At 42.5% G+C, this 21,546-nt stretch overlaps 1 long non-coding RNA gene across 1 annotated transcript in view; it reads left to right on the top strand.

Annotated features, from left to right (window-relative positions):
* The window catches only part of LOC131280571 (uncharacterized), a 155,818-nt gene that overhangs the window by 90,743 nt on the left and 43,529 nt on the right, over nt 1–21,546 (top strand). The gene's annotated exons all lie outside the window — the stretch shown is intronic.

Genomic DNA, 21,546 nt, shown 5'->3' with positions numbered 1-21,546 from the left:
AATTTTGGGGGGGGTGGGGAAGTCATGAATATTTATTAACTATTTATACTCATAGGAAAATAGATTTAATAGATTTGTTAGAGATTTAAATATATTTACTATTAGAATGGATATAGCATATAGATTGTGGCTATTCAGTCACCATTCTCACTTTTTTCCTTTGTACTAGAGTTTTTAGTTAGGGAGATAATATTGCTAGTTAAAAGACAACATTTCCCAGCCACTGTTTTTAAATTTTTAAAAATTTTACCTTTTTTTTTTTCTTTATTCCCAGCCACTCTTGCAGTTAGTAGTGGCCAAGTGACTAAATATAAATGGAAGTGCTGTGTGAAATGTCAGGAAAGGCATCTTGAAGAGAACTAACACAGGCCTTTTTGCCCTTCTCCCATCTTTCTTCTTACTGCTTGGAATTTGGACATGATGGCAGGAGCCCTAGCAGTTGCCTTGTGACCTTGAGAATGAGTGTTCTAAGAGTGGTGGAGGAGAAAGAGAAGAGATGGCTGGGTTCATGAGGACCATGAACTCTCCATAGTATCTCTGGACTGTCTTTCCCTAGACTTCTTTTACCTGGAAAAAAGATACCCTTGTATCTTTAAGCTGTTTATTTTGGAGTTTCTACTCCATGCAGCTGGATGGAATGCTAACTCATTTATAGATTTTCTGAACTTGTAGAAGAAAAAGAGGAACAACAACAAAGAGCTCAATCAATCCAGCAAAGGTTATGAAGGCAAAGAAAAAAAAAACAAAACAAGAAAACATAATAAATAAATGGCAGGGCCAGAGAGTGAGGTATAGTCATAAATTTCTTTTATAAGAGACACACAAAAATAAAGTGACACACAAAAATTGAAAATAATGGTAAATATAAAAATAAAAATTAAAAAACCCCTCCATCAATTCTCCAAAGAAGAAATTGTACAGGCCACATTCTCTTACCACAATGTGGTGCAAGTTAGAAACTTAAAATAAAAGGGAAATAATAAAAAAAACCTAACCACTATGAGAACAAAGAACAGTTTTTGGAATAATTGTGGGGTCAAAAAGAAAACTGAACCTTAAATTGGAAATGGACATAACATGACCACTATACATCTTTTTTTTAAAAAATTCATTAAAAAAAATATTACATTAAAAAATATGAGGTCCCATTCAACCCACCGCCCCCATCCCCCACTCCCCCCACAGCAACACTCTCTCCCATCATCGTGACACATCCATTGCACCTGGTAAGTAAAACTCTGGGCATTGCTGTACCCCCATAGTCAATGGTCTACATCATAGCCCACACTCTCCCACGTTCCATCCATGGGCCCTGGGGGATCTACAATGTCCTGTAGTTGTCTGTGAAGCACCACCCAGGACAACTCCAAGTCCCGAAAACGCCTCCACATCTCATCTTTTCCTCCCATTCCCCACACCCAGCAGCCACCATGGCCACCCTCTGTGGACATTGGATTGGTTAACACTATACATCTTTATCTGGATTACAACCAATGTGGTATGTAGCGCTTTTATGAGAAAAAAATGTGACAAAAATAAATTCAAGGTTAGAAGCTAGAAAATTATCAACCAAATAAACTTAAAAAAAAAAACCAATTTGATTTTGTGTGATTTATGTATTTTTTAAAAAAGTTAATAATAATAAAAAACTACTAGAGGAGGGAATTAATAGATAAAAAGAGCAATTATGTAAAATTACAAAAAGCAATCCAACAGAAAAAAATCCTGGTTCTTCCCAAGAGTGCCCCTTCCCTCTGAAGTGCATTCCAATCACCATACTCAAGTAATCCATTTGCATCTTTCATCATTTATTACTTTCCCTAGGAAATCTTTTCCCATCCTGTAAGTTTTAGATAAGCATAGTTCTAATAGGCTTTACCTGCACTCTATAAATAACATATCATAGCGCCGATCATTCTGAAATATAATAAGAGATTTAATTTTCTGACTATATCTCACCCTTGTTTCCTCTGTGAGGGCAGGGATCAAGATTGTCTTATTCAGGTTGAATTCCCGGGATCTAGAACATATCTAGCACATAAGAAAACACTCAATATGTATATATTTGAATTGATTCAATTCTTTGACTGAATCTTTGGCCCCAAAGCACAATGCAGACCTTAGTAAGCTTACTGGACCATATGCAAAGTGCATTTTGTGTGGTTTAGAGGGCTAAATATTGCCATTTGTTAAGCCCAAATCCAAATCTTGTAATTTGCCACTGGAAGGGTTAAAATTCACAACCACCAGTGCCAAAGGAAAATGAATCAGATAGAGATTTTCACTAGACAGAGGCATATTTATCTTGCTCCACCTTCCACTCCCACCTAGAAAACATGGCTCTGTGAGGGTCTGGAATCAGACCAATGAGCCAACCAGCCAACCAACCAACCAAACATTTCCTCTCCTCGAAGAAGAGTGAAAAGGGATTGATTGGGCGGTGGACTTGGCCCAGTGGACAGGGCGTCCACCACATGGGAGGTCCTTGGTTCAAACACTGGGTCTCCTTGACCCGTGTGGAGCTGGCCATGCGCAGTGCTGATGCGCACAAGGAGTGCCCTGCCATGCAGGGGTGTCCCCCACATAGGGGAGCCCCACGTGCAAGGGAGTGCAACCCATAAGGAGAGCTGCCCAGCGTGAAAGAAAGTGCAGCCTGCCCAGGAATGGCGCTGCACACACAGAGAGCTGACACAAGATGACGCAGCAAAAAGAGACACAGATTCCTGTGCTGCTGACAACAACAGAAGTGGAAGGAAATGGACTTGGCCCAGTGGTTAGGGCATCCGTCTACCACATGGGAGGTCTGCGGTTCAAACCCCGGGCCTCCTTGACCCATGTGGAGCTGGCCCATGCACAGTGCTGATGCACACAAGGAGTGCCCTGCCACGCAGGGGTGTCCCCCGCGTAGGGGAGTCCCACGTGCAAGGAGTGCACCTGTAAGGAGAGCAGCCCAGTGTGAAAAGAAAATGCAGCCTGCCCAGGAATGGCGCCGCCCACACTTCCCGTGCCGCTGATGACAACAGAAGTGGACAAAGAAACAAGACGCAGCAAATAGACACCGAGAACAGACAACCGGGGTGGGGTGGGGTGGGGGGAGAGAAATAAATAAATAAATAAATAAAAACCTTAAAAAAAAGATTAAAAAAAAAAAGGATTGATTTGTTTGCCAGGGTGGCTGTAACAAACTACCACAAACTGGGTCACTTAAAACAACAGAAATTTATTCTCTCACAGTTCTGGAGCCAGAAATCTAAAATCAAGGTGTCAGTGGGGCCACGCTCCCGCTGAAGGCTCTAGGGGAGATTCAATTCTTGCTTCTTCCAGCTTCTGGTGGCTTCAGGCATTACTTAATTTTTGGCAGTATAATTCCAATCTGCCCCTGCATCTTCATGTGGCCTCCTCTCCTGGGTTTCTCCTCTTCTGTCTGTGTTTTCCCTCTTCTTATAAGGACACATTCAGTATGGTCTTGAGATTCTTTACTTAATTACATCTGCAGGGCGGTGGACTTGGCCCAGTGGTTAGGGCATCCGTCTACCACATGTGAGGTCCTTGGTTCAAACCCTGGGCCTCCTTGACCCGTGTGGAGCTGGCCCATGTGCAGTGCAGATGCGCACAAGGAGTGCCCTGCCATGCAGGGGTGTCCCCTGCGTAGGGGAGCCCCATGCGCAAGGAGTGCACCTCTGTAAGGAGAGCTGCCCAGCGCGAAAGAAAGTGCAGCCTGCTCAGGAATGGTGCCACACACATGGAGAGCTGACACAACAAGATGATGCAACAAAAAGAAACACAGATTCCCGTGCCGCTGACAACAACAGAAGTGGACAAAGAAACAAGATGCAGCAAATAGACACAGAGAACAGACAACCGGGGCGGGGGGAGGGGAGAGAAATAAATAAATAAATCTTTTAAAAAAAATTACATCTGCAAAGACCATTTTCCCAAATAAGGCCACATTCATAGATGCTGGGCCTTTGGACTTGGACATATCTTTTGGGTGGACAATATTTAATCCTCTACAGGGACCCTGAAATTCTTCCCTTAGAGCCCAAACCAATAGATACTTCAGTGGAGAAATGTAATCAATGAAACTGAGAAATAAGACTTGCTCTCTATTCATGCAACCCTGAGTGGCATCTTACTCAATTTTGGGTATATTCCTGACAAATGCCCCTTATTTGGTTAGGAGTTGTTTTTAAATTGGGGAATTTGGTTCTTACTATGGATTATATATTTTCTGTGGTGAAAGCAGAAAGTATAAAAGGTTTAAAGTGGGTATTGAGTAGGATGGCGATCCATCATGTCTTGCCTGGGGCAGTCCCAGTTTTAGGCCTGCTTTCCAGTGTCCAATTTGGTTTAGTATGTGACTCGGATTTTTCAAATTTTAACAAAGTATTATTATTATTAATGGTTACGTTAAAATAAGCTGGGATCATCTGGTACACCTTCACTTGGCATTCCTGGCCTGGTCTTGTCTAGTAGTATTCTCACTTTAATACATGGTTAAATCTGAAAGACAACTAGTGATAAACATTCTTCTTCACAGCTTGTATAGGTGCTACTCGACTAGCCTCCATTTCAAGACTACCATGTTTGGTTCTCCCTGATTAAAAACTAGTGTACATACTTGGAACAGGTAGGGACAGTCATCTACGTTAGGTAGCACATGATGGTAGGAGAGGTATTTGACACTGTCTTCCTTGACGGCCACTTGATGTGCCAACCAGTTATTCAATGGCCTGCAAAGTTATCTGTGAAATGCACAAAGACACCAGGGCTTAGGTGGACAGAGCCAGTAAGAAATCTGGGACATTTTATGAGCTATTTGTAGAAAACAGAGACTGATTTTGCAGTAGGCATACAGAAAATAGTCTGATTGTCCTTTATACAGTGGTTTTGTCATTTATTATAAGATACAAGTCTCATTTACCTTTTATTTAATTGATGGGCATTACTTTTTAATTTTTATTTGTTAACATACATTTAAACAAAATATGCCATTCTAACTAAATTTGAGTGTACAATTCAGTGGAATAAATTACATTTACAATGTTGTGCTACCCCACTGCCATTTATTACCAAAATGTTTTGATCACCCCAAACAGAAACTGTAACCATTAAGCAAGAACTCCCCATTCCTCCTACCCCCAGTCTCTGGTGACCCTTAATCTACTTTCTTTCTCAATAAATTTGCTTATTCTAGATATCTCATAAAAGCGGAAGCATACATTATTTGTCCTTTTGCGTTGGCTCATTCACTTAGCATAATATTATTAAGGTTCATCTGTGTTATAACATGTGTCAGAACTTCACTCCTTTTTATGACTGGATAATATTCATTGATTATATAAACTACCTTTTGTTGATCCATTCATGTGTTGAAGACAATTAGCTTGTTTCCACCTTTTGGCTTTGTGAGCCATGCCTCACTGACATAGTCCAATTGAAAGGATTTCACACCCACAGGAATGTATTAGTTTCTTTTTGGGTTTCATAAAAGAACTTCAAACTGTCACATGGAGCTTCTATATTTAAGGGGACAAACTTATATTCTGTACTGCAATTGGATGAAATTGAGAAGGCTTAGATTTTGTGGCATCAAAATTCCGTGAAACATTCAAAGAAATCATAAAGACAACTTAATTAGCTTTGCTTTGTAAAAAATATCTTCCAAGTAATGCTGCTCTGAATGGGATAGAAAGGCAATATCTGTGAAAATATTTGGGTTGAAATATTTACATATTTCAATAAGAAAAAATTAAAATGGAGTATTCTACTTGGCAGAATTTTCTCCACATTTACCTGATATGTCAACTGTGGAGAAAGTATTTTTTTAATTGAAAATAGCAAAGAATGGATAAATAAAATGTGGCATATATATACAATGGGATTTTACTCAGCCATGAAAAGAAATGAAGTTCTGATACATGCGACAACATAGGTGAACCTTAAGCACATCATGCTGAGTGAAATAAGCCAGACAGAAAAGGACAAACATTGTGTGATCTCACTGACATGAAATAATTAGAAAAAGCAAATTGATTGAGTCAGTAACTAGGATACAGGTTACCAGGGGATAGGAAATGGGGATTTGATGCTTAAATGGTTGAGAATTTTTATTTGGGGTGAATTTATATTTGGGAACTCTATTTCTGCATGGTTTTTCTGTAACCTACAACTTCTCTAATAAAATATATATAAAAATATATAAAAAAATAGCATGGTCTACAGAAAAGACTCAGTTGAAGTGTCAACAATTTGAGATTTGTTAAGCATAAAATACAACTTTGGCAAAGGCTACAGTCAATTTAATGAAAAAATAAGATCATACTGAAGAAAAATATTCTTCAGAATAAGACCAGTGACTTGGTAGTAGAAACAAATATGGCTAAGAAACAGCCTTAAGTGTGTGAGTACATGCCCAGAATAATTATTCTGCTTATGTTATATTCTAATGTATTGTGTTGTATATGTCTGTTACATTTCTAGATATTTCAACACTTGAACTTGAATTATATTAGAACTCATTAAAAATAACAAATGATTGCTATTCTGTAATTTTCTGTGTTGCTCTCTCTAGAATTGTTGAGAATCAATGGTCTTTGAGGAATAGTTGACCCTGAATTCCCTGGGTGAGAGATGTTTAATTAATTGTTTACCAATTTCTGAAGACCTCTGGGAAATGATCAGATCAATCAAACTAACCCATCGGAATGTTTAATATCTTGAAGCAGTTTCTTTGTCATAGAAAAACCACTTAGGCCTCTAAAATACTGGACTTAGAGCAGGCTCTGTTACCCCAGACCTTCACTGTCTGAGTGAAAAAGGCAAAAACACCAGTGAAACTGCTAGCAACCAAGATGGCCCTTGGTTGTCAGGTCTGGCCCTGTGGAGAAGGACATGTCAAAGCAGGATATGGGAAACTTCCACTGCTAGAAGCCAGGCCTTGAAGAAATCCAAAGGGGCACAGAATTCAGGAACATAGCTCCATGGCTATATATTACAAAATGTCAAGCAGATACCCTTAACCTTTTCTGAATATTTTGATTTTCATATGCCTGTTAGGGATTATAGCTTAAGTCCCTTGGAGAGCTAGTGGTTTAACACACATTAATCTTCTTTTGGGAGATTCAAATGTTGAAAATATTTGATTTCTTCTTTAAGAGTGACATGAATTTCATACATATTGTTAAAGTGGCCTGTCAAGACCCCTAGCAAGGAGGAAAGCCTCTAGAGAATGAGGCTGCAATCTAGGAAGGATGCAAAAGGCCGTTCATGACTCAGAGTATTTGACACCATGCAGTATTGTTTATCCTGGACATTTTGTGTAAAATTGGTCATACATTAGTTTAAATAATAAGAAGTCTGTCCCAGAGTACTTAAGTACATTTATTAATATAATGATTGTCTAAGAATTTCAGCTCTGCCTACTTGGTGTCTGAGTTTCCAGGCTGCTAAAACGAACACCATACAATGGGTTGGCTTAAACAACAGGAATTTATCGGCTCATGGTTTTGAGGCTACGAGAAGTCCAGAATCGAGGCATCAGCAAGGCAAGCTTTCTCCCCAAGACTGTAGCATTCTGGGGCTGGATGCTAGAGACCCTTGGGCCTTGGCTTTTCTGTCACATGGCAAGGCACATGGTGATGTCTTCTCCTTTCTCCTCTGGGTTCCATTGACTTCTGGCTTCTTCCTGTGATTTTCCCCCCCTGTGTCTGAATTTCATTCTGCTTATAAAGGACTCAGGTAACCTGGATTAAAGCCTAACCTAATTCAGTTGGGCCGCACCGTAACTGAAGTAACATCTTCAAGAGATCCTATCCACCAGAAGGAGGACCAAGACAAGAACATGTCCAAACTGAGGTTCACAATTCAATGCATTACAGTGTCTACACTCCTTCAGCTGAACATTGTTGGAGAATATAATATGCTGGCTAGTCTTGGTTTAAGTTTGCTTAAACCTCACTAGGTACTTATCACTGTCCATCAGTCCTACAACATTTCCCTAGTAAATATGCTTCCCTGTTCACCCAGATGACTATTTTACACATAGCTTTCTCTTCTTGAATTTTCCATGAATCTGCTCCTTTACCTATGTAAGCTTGCCTCAGCTAATATTCAATAAATGCTCATATATAAATAGGAAATAAATGAGTAAAAATAAAAGTGTAGGACTAGAACTGCCTTATTTTCTGTAATGGGAAATATAAATCTCTCAGTATCTTTACCACATACTCTACCTTCCTTCCTGTTCTAGCTCCAGCTAAAGCTGACCTGTATCTTGTGCACTAGTCAAGGGATGCTCCTGAATTCTCTATCTCTCATGAATAATTGATTTTTATTTTTATAGGATCATTTTTTATTTCAAAGAAACATAATTTAATATTTCCCTTCTTAAAAAACTTCCTTAACACATACTACTACCTCATTTCTCTTTTTCCCTACCTGAGTGAAATTTTTCAAAAGAGTTATCTACAATTGCTTATTTTATTAGTTTTAATATCCCCATGCTGCCAGGGTGCTGTCAGCAGTATCCATTTGCAGTCAGCCTTTATAGTGACTGAGTTATAAACGTACTAAGTTCGTTTCCATGCCCAGTGCCTCTGTATGACTTCAACCATCTTTTCCTACTGGTGACTTCACCTCTTTATCTCTATCCCAGGTCTCTCTTCTGACTTCTAGACAATTATACATAACTTTCCAGTGGATCTCTGCTGAAAGAGCTGCAGGTGTCTTAAAATTCGCAGGTGGAAACTGGCCTCCTTATTACTTTTCTCCCCCACCATACTTTTCCTCTGTATTTCTCATCCTGCCCTTTGCCTTGAATATATCTGCAAATGGCCAAGTCAGAAACCTTGGAGTTTCCCTAGATTTCTCACTTATCTTCACACCTAATTAGTCATGCAACCCTAATCATGTTGAATTTTCTTGGTTCTTCCCCTTTCCCTATTTTCACTGTCGTTATTTTAACCCAAGCCCTTATTATATCCCACCTAATGAAGAAATAGCATTATAATGGTTCATTTTTAAAATGCAGATACGATCCTGTCACTCCTCTGCTTACAATCTTCTAAAGCCTCCCAACTGCTCTTAAAGATAAAACCCTAATATTTAGCAGAGAAACAGGGACATTTATGATCTGGCCCTTACATATATCTTTAGTTTCTTTTCTCCTCAACCCCTCATTTGGACTTCATGCTTTTGACACTCCAGAATTTAAAAAAAAAATTTCTCAGTAGATCTAGTTTTTCATTGGCTTGAACTTTTTTCCATGTTGTTCCATCAACCCTGAGACCTCTTGCCTTATTTTAGTAGCTTGTCTAAATCTACTAGTTTTTAAAGACTTAGATTAGGAATCATTTCCTACCTAAAGTTTTTCCTGGAGTTCTCTGAATCTGCTCCCTTCCCTCCAAGCCTGGGTCAGGAGTTTTGGTTGTGGGTTGCTGTGGCATTCTGTGGAGCATGACCTGTGTGAGGTTCTCCAGGACCAGCCCTATGGGAAATTTCGGAAGCTGGGTTAAGCCATCTTGCTTGGCTTGGTGGAAGGAGTCCTTCCCCATCTGAATGGCTGCTTGTGACAGGGGCCAGTACAGAGGGAAGAAGTTCGGGTAGGTCTGCGAAAGATGGTGGGCTCAACATGAGGTGGAAATAAAGTGGTCAGGAATTGGTGGGTCTGGGCATCAGTTGTTCTTTGATCAAGAGCATTCAGGAGAGTTTCTACCAGTATGGGGGTAGGTTGTGTGTGTGTGTTTGTGTATGTGCGGTTAGTTGGATATGGGTCACGGCAAGTAGGCTTGGGCCCCATTTATTCATCAGATAAACTTTTTGTCAGTCACTGGTTATAGAGAGATGAAAATGAAAATTCCTATCCTCAAGGAATTCACAGTCAGGACTGAGATTAAAATTGAGATCAAAAGAATTTGAGATTAATCTGGCTTCTAATGGAGGATCTCCCAGAAGAGAGAGAGTGAGGGTCTGATGTACTTCATGGTCAGTGGGGTTGAGATGTGTTGGAGAGATGTTCAAAGGGAGCATGGACTTGGGGGTTGATTAGGTGAGGTGAGAGTGGGAAATGCCCAAGTGCTGCATGTCTGTGGGTTTGAGGCTGGGCTTGTACTGGTGTGTGTGAGTGTGTGTGTTTGTTGTCTGAATGGGTGTGTGTGTGTATGTGTAGGGTAGGGGTGGGTGGCTGGGCAGAGGGAGAACCTTGACTCCGGACCACACAGCCCCTAGCAATAGTGCATTAGAATCAACCATTGCAAACTTTACAGTTTGCCTGAGTCTTTACTAACAGGAGATTGGATAATCTCTGGCACCAGCCTCGGAACTGCCACAGATGAGGGTCTTTCTATACCTCACTACTTACCATTGCTCTGTTTTTTCAATTGCCTCACTCCTAACTTAAGGAATTAATAGGAGATTATTTACAGAAATGGGGGTTTGAGAAGTAGGGACATGTACTCTATGGTATTTTTTTCCCATTTTTTTATAATAGGCCTCAGGTTCCACGTTATTCCAAAATGTAAGAAAAAGGAAGGAATTGAACGTGTGTATAGGGGAGGACACCCTCTGTTAAAAAGAAGACTCCTCCTGCCTCCCATCCCATGTGTTGTTCTGATGAAGAGCTGTTCTCCATGAAGCCCTGTGAAAGCTGATAAATATCTGTTTGCAAAGCTGTGGTATTCTCCATCCACCAAATCTTTTTGAACGTCTTTCCCCAGTGCTCTGCCCCTCTGTGCAGACCTTGCCTGGAAGTGGGAGGTATAATAAACTCCAAAGAGAAGAAGTGACACACAGACTCATCAGGGCAGGCAGTTCACAGATCCAAAAGGTTGTGTCTAGAGGACCATCTGACACTGACTGCTGTGATCGACAGTCTCCTCTGCCAAGCACTGGTTGGTGCTGCTTCACTCCCTTCACACTTTTTACCCTTCACCTTGGCCAATGGGGGAGGTGTGAGGGGAAAACAACGGAGCTGACTTTTTAACTAGATGCCTTAGAAGATCCCTGGTTCAGTCCTTGAGAGTCATCATGTGGCAAATCTTGGTCTTCTGTGGGTTGATTTGATTTTTGGAGACAGTAGTAGCCAGTTTATTGAGCAGTTTGAATCTGGTGTGGTGGAAACATCAGCTTTATTTTCCTGCAATTATTGCCCCCTGGTGTGCTTTGCTTATCTTCCTTTCCCTTTCCTCAGCAAGTTCCATAACTTTTTGTTCATTTGATTATTAAGGGTCCACCTTTTTTCCCTCCTCCCACCCTCCCCCGTTGTCTGTTCTCTGTGTCTATTTGCTGTGTCTTCTTTGTCCGCTTCTATTGTTGTCAGCGGCCCGGGAATCTGTGTTTCTTTTTGTTGCGTCATCTTGCTGCGTCAGCTCTCCATGTGTGCGGCACCATTCCTGGACAGGCTGCACTTTCTTTTGCGCTGGGTGGCTCTCCTTACGGGCGCATTCCTTGCGTGTGGGGCTCCCCCTTGCAGGGGACACCACTGCATGGCACAACACTCCTTGCGCGCGTCAGCACCGCGCATGGGCCAGCTCCACACGGGTCAAGGAGGCCCGGGGTTTGAACTGCAGACCTCCCATGTGGTAGATGGACACCCTAACCACTGGGCCATGTCCGCCGCCTAAGGGTCCATCCTTGAAATTTTACTAAGTTTACTATCAAGCTCCATATAAACTTCATCTTCTTCCCATGGGCTGGCAGGATCTGGGTCATGGGTGTATGAGGTCTGGTTCTGGTACATGTGAGACAGATGAGGCCCAGCCCACGTTTTCCCACCCTACACTATTCCCCTTGCCCCTTTGCAGCTGTTGGGCACTGGGGTCAGAGAAATCAATGTAATGAAAAGTTAACAGTCTAAGAATAATATTCAACTGAAGGGAAATATTTTGTGATTCATCTAACCCATAATAGGGAGCCCCTAGAAGAGAGGGATTGCAGTGGGGGTGAGATGGGTGGATAAACACTGCAGCATCTACAAGGACAGGACTTGGTGGCTGGTTGGATGTGGGGAGCAAGGGAGTTGGAGAAGTGCTCCATGCCTGAGGGTTTCCATGTGGTAAGAGGGCAGCAGGGACCTTGAAAGGAACAGGAAGCCTTGAGGTGGAGGAATCCAGGTGGGCTGTGTGTGTGTGTGCACACGCGTGCGTGACAGAGTACGTGTGTGTCATGTGGAGATGTGTAGGCAGGAGTGGATCCTCCTATCTGCAGTCTCCAAAGTCAGTCTTGACAGATCACTGAAAGTCCAGCAGGAGCAGGTTCTGCTATTAGCAGCGGCCTCTTCCAGAGGAAATTAGCTCCCAGAGTTCCTGACTCAGAACCTCCAGCAAGAACTACTTCACCAGCTCCAGCCCTGCTTGCCTTTCTCCCTTTGAAGACCTAGGAATATACTCTCAGGAATGAGGGCAGGGACCTGTGTGATAAAGACTTTTTCATTAATTAAAAAAAGTGACCCAAGTGAATCAGTTGGGAAAGGTAGGGGTTACTCCAGAAAGTGTTTTTCTCTTTTTCTTCTGAGATGGTTAAGAAAACATACCCCTTTGTGTGTGGCAGCCTGGGAGGCTTTCCTCCATATAGACCTGGTTGAAAATCCCTGTGGTTTTCCGTCTGACTCCTCTCATGTCCTGTGTGTCTTCTCTCTAGTTCTCTTACCTGTGTGCAGAGCCCTGTCCTTGACAGTGGGGAGTGGAGAATATGGGATGCAGCAGGTGGGAATGACCCAGATCCTGCTAGGAGCTCCTAGTCTGATGGGGGAGACACCTTGCCTATCCAAGACACAGATAAAAGTCGGTGTTCTTTGGTCATCTGACTATGATGAGCAGCATCATGGGTCTTCCTATCAAGTACCTGCTGGCATTGCCAGGGTGGGCTGTTCCCTGAGTGCACGCAAGGTGACGGCTAGTTCAGTCAAGTGTACCACGTATGGTGAGAAGAAAAGGGAGATGAATTTTATATGCATTAACCAGAAAAACCCCTTAAAATACATGTCCCGGGCTTTGAATAGTCTCAGTGTGATACATCACAGTCTTTTGAGGGCTGAGTTGATGTTTGGAAACAGTTGTTTCAGTCTTTATGTCATTAAGATCCAACGGTGAGGAATATTGGGTAGGGGTAGGTGAGATTAAGATGGAAACTGTGCTTGGCTACAGAAATATCAGGCTTTCTGGCCTGTGTGGACTGCCATAATGTTTCTAAAGGTCATTTTAAAAGGGGAGTTTCCATAAAATCTTTTAAGGCAATGAACACTCTTTTGGAGTAAGTATATTATATCTCAGGATGACTGGCTTGAAGGGGATCATGGCCACTTAGAGGTAGACCATTCTGGTTTGTTGGTGACAAAGCAGTTCTTACCTTGTCATCACACTGGACTTGGCCTTGACAAGGCCACTGACATATTTAGTGAAAGCTATATTCCTTTGTCCCAAAGTGATGGGTCCCTGAGACATCTTGGGAAATTGTTGGGGGGTGGAGGTGGGGAGAGGAGCAATACATTCAGACTTCCTAAAGGAAGAAACTTATGAGGCAGGGTTTGAAAGGATAGGAGGTAGCAGTCAGGGCTTGTATTAGTAAGGGTTCTCTAAGGAACAGAATCAGCAGGAGATATCTGTCAATAGTATGCAATTTTATAAGTCTCACACATGACCATGGGAATGCACAAGTCCAGGTTCTGCAGGCAGGCTGCAAACCAGGGCTCTGATGAAAGTCCAGCAAAGGTGCTTGGTGAGTTTCCAGGAGATGTTGGCTGTCCAACGATGAGCTGGGAAAGTTTCTCTCTGAATGCTGAAATCACCTTCCCTTTTAAGGCATTCAACTGATTTGATAAAGCATCACTCATCACTCATTGCTGATGGCAATCTCCTTGATTGATGTAGATGTAATCAGCTATCTATGCAGTAAAGTCAGTGGTGACTAAAACCTATAAATGTCCTTGTATCAATTAGCCCAGTGCTTGCTTGACCAAACAACTGGGCACAATTACCTGGCTGAGTTGACACATTAGCCTAAACAACACAGGGCAAGGTGGGAGACTACTTAATGTGAGTTTTGGATGCACAAGCGGAGAGGCAAAACAGGACAAATGAGCTCAGTGGCAGTGACATAGATGTGAGGAGGAGGGAGTGTGAAGACTGGGATGGTTTTTAGGGTAGAGTGCTATAAGATGGAGTCCTGAAACAGGAGGCAAGGGGCTGCCTGCTTGGCTCTCTGCCCTTCTCTACCCTTGGCAGTTGGAGCCAGTTCTAAAGTTCTGATTGGACCTGAATTGGGTCTGGGTCCTTGTCAACCTTCAGCCTTTGTGATCCATCTCTTTAATCCCTGGAGGCACCAGGGAGTCAGGCCCAGATACATGAATTGTGAATCCCCTCATGGAAATGACTTGGACAATGGGAAATTTTATGTTCCTGTTAGTTCCGTGAGAGCAGGGTTTGGGGAGGGAGCTGGGGTAAGGAAAGGAGCTGCCCAGTGGGGTATAAAGGACACAGGCCTCCTGATCCTGCTCAGCTTCCAGGAACCTCAGGAGGCCATTGGTCCTGAAAGGCCCCCAAATAGCCACATCCCTGGTTCCTGGGGCTCACTTCTGGGGAGAATTCTATTCCCTCCCTCTCTTCCTGTTCTGAGGTGGCAACAAGGAAAGGACCAGCTGGATATAGCAGAATTAGCTTACTTCGCAATTTAGAAACAAGGGAAAGAGGTTAGGACCCTGGTAGAAATACATATTTCCTATGTATAGTGGAAATGGAATGATAACATGATTCTTTACTCGGGCTTTACCTTTTGCTGTATGTATGCAACTTTTCTGTGTAGATACATATAATGGTCGTCTATTTATAAATGTATCTATCTCAAGGCTGGGAGCTTCCTTATCCTCCAACTTTCTGTAATATCTCCTTTTAAATAGGAAAAATCACAGACAGGGGAAGTCCAGCTCACTCCCCCAAATAGCAGTGACTCCCCAGGGAGCTGCTCTTCCCATGATCATCTTTTTCTATGATTTCCTCTTCTTGCAGAACCTCCGGTCTCCTTGGTACCTAGTTCCCAGTCAATCAATTGGCTTTGAATCCCCCAAACATGAGACTTAGCCCCCTTTCTCTGAATTCTCCTGTGCACTACCAAGATGAAACTATTGGTTAAGACAGACTTTTGCTGAAGGCTTGGGCTGACAACATGGCATGACAATTTAATATTGACCACAGTCACCCTACAGCTCACTGGCTAGGCCTGGCACACAGTTCTCTCTGTCCAACCTCCTCTTTAGGCCTCTCATCCTCCTGCCAGCTTCTCTCCCTGGACCTTCAGCAACATCTAGCTATTGACTCTCTCCTTAGCCCCTCTCTCCTAACTACTTTCACTTTATTTTGCATTAATTCATTCATAAGGGTGCCAGGCACCCTTCTGGATGCTGGTTACTTTAGTTGTTGTCTCTCATTGCCCAGGGGAACCTCACCTTTCTCCACCAAAGGCCTATCAGAGCCCCTAAGCGATAAAACCACTTGTGGTTTGTCAGTGCTCCCATCCTTCCCAAGCCTCCAGAGAGACATTCCAGGCTTAGGACTCAGTTGGTTGATTGTCTTTGAAGGAGAAGTAGGCATCCAGGTGACTTAGAAAATCTTCTATTACAGGGTCCATGTCTCTACCACTGCCTCCTCTCCCTTCCAAGCCCAGTTTTACCATGACCTTGAGAGAGTGGGCTGCAGGGTAACAGCAATGACGAAGTGAATAATAAGCTGGTGCTGGCACTGAACCTGGGAAAACACTTGCCAAAGAGCAAAGTAACTGCTTACAGGAGCAAGAAGGATCAATGGATCTGGGGAGAAGTGGAGGATAGAGGGAGAAGGGAAACTGAAGGAGGCTTCTTTTGAGGCGGTGGTCTGGGCTCTGGAACTGTTATTGAGGAAGGGCCCCTGGGGCAGGATTGCAAGGCTCCTAGGTGCAGCCTCTTGACCTGACCACACATGCTCATGGCATGGAATGTATGAAAGAATAAGGAGAGGGGGTGACTTTAAAAAACATTTTTTTTTTATTAGGGAAGTTGTAGGTTTACAGAAAAGTCATGCAGAAAGGAGTTCTCATATACCCCTAACCTATTATTAACACTTTGTATCGGTGTGGTACATTTGTTACAGTTGATGAAAGAGTATTGTAACTGTACTATTAACTATAGTCCATGGTTTACATTAGGCTTTACTGTATTATACAGTCCTATGGCTTTTATTTTGAAAATTTTATTCTAGTAACATATACAACCTAAAATTTCCCCTTTTAGCTGCATGAAAATATGTAATTCAGTGTTGTTAATTCTGTTCACAATGTTGTGCTAGCATGACGTCAATCCATTCCCAAAACTTTTTCATCACCCCAAATAGAAACTCTGTATGATTTAAACATTAATTTCCCATTCCTTACCCTCACCTTGGCCTCTGTAACTTGTTTCTAACCCTATGTATTTGCTTTTTGCAATTATTTCATATCAGTAAGGTCATATAATATTTGTCATTTTGTGTCTTTAAGATCAAACCAATTGTCACATGGATCAGAATTTCATTCTTGATGACTGAGGTTTGGTATGGGAATGAGGTATAGAAGCATGGATGGGCAGAGACCTACAAAGAGGTGGTGGCACATATGAAGAAAGATAGGAAGGAAGAGACTAAAAGGGTGGGAGAGGTCTGGGGAGATAGGAAGTTAAGAGAGATCCAGAGTGGGCAACTCAGACAGGGAGATAAAGCAACACTAAAAGGAAGATCCTGAGAAAGTTCCTCCTCCTCACGTTTGGGTTCATGGAGAGATGATTGTGGTTTATCTTGGGAGCCCCAGTTTGTGAAGGCTTCCTAAAGTGTCTGGAAATTAGGATAGAAGTGAGGATGGGCAGAGAGCCCCCCAATGGCAATGGGCTTTACCTGGCTGGAGGAAAGAAGTTGGGGTTGCGGATGGGATGAGTAATTTTTCCTGTTTTAGCAGTTGGGAAACGAAAACAAGCACCAAAGTCTCAATGGCCTCAAACAGCAAAATTTTCTCTCTCACTCACACAAAGTCCACTTGAAAGTCTGGGTGATTCTCCTGGAAAGATATTATCGATACTCTATGTGGGAGCTGAATGTTCCAGGATATTATTTCGATCTTTTGGAAACTTCATTTTACCATGATGCTTCAGGGTTTGCTGGGAAAGGGAGAGAGAGCAAGGAGAATTGTGTTCCAGCTCTTAAATGCTTTGGCCTGGAAATGACCCACAGGCCACTGGCCAGAAGTAAGCCCAAGCTGCCACCCAGTGGCAAGAGGGTTTGTAACATAGTTGTCTTGTGTTTGGGGAGGGGAGGAAAGCCCAACAGTTTGGTAAACATTTGTAATGTCTACCATACTTGGTAACTTACGGGGTTCTGGGTCCCTGGTTTCCAACCCCTTCTTCAAGTAGAAAAGTTATGTGCTTTTATCTGTTAAATATATGCATTTATTAAAACATTATAATATTTGTCAGGATTGCTAGGATTGTATTATATGCCAGGCCCTAGGTACTGGGTGTGCAGGTCCCATTTTTTGCTCTTTTGCTTATCTCTGGCCACAAAGGCTGCATTTCTCAGTCTCCCATATCAGCTGGGTTCTGCTGGACTTGGCAAAGCTGAAAGATGGAGCAGGAGGAAAGGAAGAGCCAGGTATTCCCACCTTTTCCCTCCCCACTTTGCCTTCACTGTGCTTGGGGCAGCGTCAGACCCAATATTTTTCCTTCTTCTGTGTGGTGGCCCCAGTCCCTGGGCTTCAGCTCCGTGTCGTGCTCCTCTATCCCTCCAGTTTGGGGGCAGTGATGACCGTATGCTAGTGCTAATCTCTGAGTTGCCTCATTATCTCATGGGTGATTTCTCAACCTCTTCTATCGTGTATGTAACTATTCCTTGCTTTGAATCCTGTCTTTTTAAATAACCTGTTTATTTCTGTTTTCTAAGTTGGATACTGACTGGGATAGAGTAGTGATCAGAACAGATTAGGTCCCAAGTAATGTATCCTTGTTGTGGTGGGGGCACAGAAAATAAGCAAACACACATAATATGCCAGGAGGTGATAATTGCTATGATGGAAACAAGTATTAGAGACTTCCATGCTGGGGTGGACAGCAGAAAGTGAGGGAGTGAGTTTGGTGGATATCAGAGAGAATGGCATATCATGTGCCAGAAATGGAGTGAGCAAGAGGGGTATTTGTGTGAAATGTGCTCAGAAAAGTAGTGGGGGCATAATAGCCAAAAACATTTTGAAAAAGAAAAAAGAAATAGGAGGAATCACGCTACCTGATTTTAAAGCATACTACAAAGCTACAGTGGTCAAAACTGAATGGTAAGGAAGCAGATGTGGCTCAAGGAATTGGGCTCCTGTCTACCATATAGAAGGTCCAGGGTTCAATGCCCAGGCCTCCTGGTGAAGGCAAACTGGCCCACGCAGTGTGCTGGCCTGCGCAGAATACTGCTCCACACAGGAGTGCTGCCCCACATGGGACTGCTGCCCTGTGCAGGAGTGCTGGCCCTAGCAGAGAGCTGGTGCAGCAAGATGATGCAACAAAAAGAGACAGAGAGGAGAGATAATAAGAGATGCAGCAGATTGGGGAGCTGAGGTGGTACAAGGGAATGATTGTCTCTCTCCTACTCTGGAAGATCCTAGGATCGGTTCCTGGAGCAGGCTAATGAGAATACAAGCAGACACAGAAGAACACATAGTGAATGGACACAGAGAGGGGGGCACAGACAATGGGGGCAAGGATGGGGGGAGAAATAAATAAATCTTTAAAAAAAAACAAACTTGGCCCAATGGATAGGGTGTCCGCCTACTACATGGGAGGTCCGCGGTTCAAACCCCTGGCCTCCTTGACCTGTGTGGAGCTGACCTATGCGCAGTGCTGATGCACTCAAGGAGTGCCCTGCCACGCAGGGGTGTCCCCTGCATAGGGGAGTCCCATGCTTAAGGAGTGTGCCCTGTAAGGAGAGCTGCCCAGTGCAAAAGAAAGTGCAACCTGCCCAAGAATGGCACCGCACACATGGAGAGCTGACGCAGCAAGATGATGCAACAAAAAGAAACACAGATTCCGAGTGCCGCTGATAAGGATAGAAGCAGTCACAGAAGAACACACAGAGAATGGGGGTGGGGGTGGGGTGGAAGGGAAAGGGAGAGAAATAAAAAAACAAAACAAAACAAAAAAACCAAACTGAATGGTATTGGCACAAGGATAGATATACTGACCAATAGAACCAAATTGAGAGTTCTGATATAGATCCATGCATATACAGCCAACTGATATTTGATGAGGCCTCCAAGCCCACTCAGCTGGGACAGAATGGCCTCTTCAACAAATGGTGCTGGGAGAAATGGATATCCATATCCAAATATATGAGAGAGGAACATCCTCTCATGCCCTATACAAATTAATTCAAGATGAATCAAAGACCTGAATATAAGAGCCAAGACCATAAAGCTTCTAGACGATAAGGTATCTGTGAGATCTTGTAGTAGGAAATGTTTTATAAACTATACCCAAAGTGTGAGCAATGAAAGAAAAAATAGATGCATGGGACCTCCTCAAAATCATAAACTTTTGTGCTTCAAAGGAGTTTGTCAAGAAGGTGAAAATGCAGCCTACTCAATGGGAGAAAATGTTTGGGAACCATTTATACAATAAGGGTTTAATATTCAGTATATATAAAGAAATCCTACATCTCGAAAATAAAAAGAGAAACAACCCATTTAAAAAATATCTTGCAATAACCTACAGAATTGAGTGGGAGAGAGTGTAAACTGCAATGTAAACTATAATCCATGCTTAGTGGCAGTGCTCCAAATGTGTTCATCAATTGCAATGAATATACCACACCAATGAAAGAAGTTGTTAGTATGGGGAAGGGTGGGAGGTGTGGGGAGTGGGGCATATGGGAATCCCTTGTGTGTGTAACATTTTGTGTAATCTAAGTATCTTTTAAAAAAATATGTTTTAAAAAATATAGAAATTGGTTTTAAAAAAATGGGCAAGAGATTTGAAGACACTTTTCCAAAGAGGAAATAGAAATGACTGAAAAACACTTGAAAAGATGCTCAATATCACTAGCTATTAGGGAAATGAGAATCAAAATTACAATGATATGTCATCTTACACCTATTAGACTGGCTGCTATTTAAAAAAACAACAACCAGAAAATCACAGAAGTTAGAGAGAATATGGAGGAATGGGAATAGTCATCCATAGCTGGTGGGAATGTAGAATGGTGTAGCCATTGTGGAGGACAGTTTGGCAGTTCCTTAGGAAGCTAACTATAGAACTGCCATATGATCCAGCAATTCCACTATTATTTATATACCTCAAAGCATTGAAAGTAGGGACATGAACAGATATCTGTACGCCAGTGCTCATAGCAGCATTATTCACTAGTGTTAAAAGTTGGAAGCAATCAAAGTGTCCACCAACAGATGAATGGATAAGCAAAATGTGGTATATAGTTAATACAATGGAATATCACTCAACTATAGGAAGGAATGAAGTAGTGACACATGCGACAACATGGATGAATCTCTAACACCTTATGTTGAGTGAAGTAAGTCAGTCACTAAAGGCCAACTATTTCATGACCTATCTCATATGACCTAACTGATGTGTTATGGAGGAGACACACAGAGACAGAGTCTGGAAGATAGGTTACCAGGAGACCGAAAGGTAGTAGAGGGTTGAACCAGTGCTCAAGTTGGGCAGAATATATGATATGGTGGAAAGGGGTGGTTTGGCAGTGGATGTGGGGATGATGCTGTTGGAGTGTGAGGTAAGCAGTGTCGGGGATGGGTAGGTTGGACTATCCATGGAACTGGAGGGAGGGCTGGAGGAAGGAAAAGGTGAACTCTGGGTAGGTGGAGGTCTGTGGTTGAAAATACAGTTGTGGCTTGTATTTTCCAAAATAGTTCTTTTGGAAAATATGGCAGTGGAGGGTCACTGGAGCAGGGTGTCGTGGTTGGGGGATGTTTATTTATAATTACTTATTATTATAAATGAGTTAGACTCATTTATAATTTCCCTATACATGGCTCTTCTGCCCCTTTTGTTTGAACCTATAATTAACATTATAATCATGAAATATATGTACAAGAGACCTAAATCGTTGATCTGTTCATGTGCCGGTTGAACCTTGAGTCTCAGTGGAATTGCAACATTCCCTCTCCAGTTCATCAAACTTGCCCAGTACAACTAACAAAATGATGAAGATGGACAATGCCCATCCCCAAAAACAGAGTATTTACAACTTCAAACAAGACAGTTCCATCCAACTGCCTCATGGAATCTAAGTCCCTCTCAATCATTCCTCAAGATTGAGGAATGAGCAAACATTATTATTATTCTAGCAATGGAAGAACTTGTAACATTGATATAAAGGCAGTAGCCACCAGAGTTTCTGAGGGGAGGGAGAGGGAAGAATAGGTGTAACATGGGCATTTTTGGGATGCTGAAATTGTTCTGAATGGCCACACCTAGCTGCAAGGGAAGCTGGTAATACAGTTTATCTTTCATGCATGTTGTCCAGATATTTGTCCCTGAGGGAG

This window comes from Dasypus novemcinctus, chromosome 12, assembly GCF_030445035.2.
Source record: "Dasypus novemcinctus isolate mDasNov1 chromosome 12, mDasNov1.1.hap2, whole genome shotgun sequence".
Lineage (NCBI taxonomy): Eukaryota > Metazoa > Chordata > Mammalia > Cingulata > Dasypodidae > Dasypus > Dasypus novemcinctus.
The sequence above is the reverse complement of the archived record's forward strand: the minus strand, read 5'-3'. Positions and strand labels throughout refer to the sequence as shown.